The sequence below is a fragment of the Lupinus angustifolius genome, chromosome LG11 (assembly GCF_001865875.1).
Source record: "Lupinus angustifolius cultivar Tanjil chromosome LG11, LupAngTanjil_v1.0, whole genome shotgun sequence".
Taxonomy (NCBI): domain Eukaryota; kingdom Viridiplantae; phylum Streptophyta; class Magnoliopsida; order Fabales; family Fabaceae; genus Lupinus; species Lupinus angustifolius.
Genome location: NC_032019.1, coordinates 18,921,618 through 18,922,452, shown reverse-complemented (window position 1 = coordinate 18,922,452; position 835 = coordinate 18,921,618).

Here is an 835-nt window from a genome sequence, read left to right as displayed (position 1 = left end):
AGTACTTCTCAAACAAATAAAATTAACCAAATCACCAACTTGAATGATTAAAATTCAAACTTTTGGAATATAAGAAGAAGTAGAAATTACATAACTTTATTCAAAAGAAAATGTTAGGAGCATGAGCTATCCATCCAAGGAATGGATGCTTTTGAGTTCCAAATGAGAGTACAAAATTGATTTTTGCATCTCATTTGCCTTCTCATTTTCTCCTCTTGAATTTTAAACTAAAATTACAAACTTACTTGAAAATAAAGCTCTAAAAATACTAAGAAATGAAGAGAGAACTTAAGAAAGGATTTCTAGTGAGAGACTTATTAATTTCAAGTGTTGTTGGCCTTGATCAAGTAGCTTAGTCACCTCATTGTGTTTGACTCATCAAAGCTAGTTGTGGGCTATGAAACCAACTATTGTGAGCTACTTCTGAAAATCCTATGGTGTGCTACTTGAGGTGAGGTCATGAGTGACTTCATGTTTTTGCTTGGTGGTTAAGTCAAGTCTGAATGAGAAATTGCAAAATTCGAAGGCCTAACTTATGGTGTGATGCGCTAAAGGATATGTAATGAGAAATCACAAATTCTAATCAGAGACCCACAATTTATTGATTGATTGTTGAATATGATCTAATATGAAGGAGTGATGAAGAGAAGGGAGTGTAAGGTTGTGCTTTTGGGTTCAATTTATAGTGGTATGTGACAAGTGGATAAGTGTTGATCTTAATGGAGTGGGTTTATGGTTTCAACTTCTACTTTAGGAATTTTATTAGTTTAATGTGGTTGTGGACTTTGATTTTTTGTTTTTGTCGATGTTAGGTATTAGTGGCCTAAACATACCT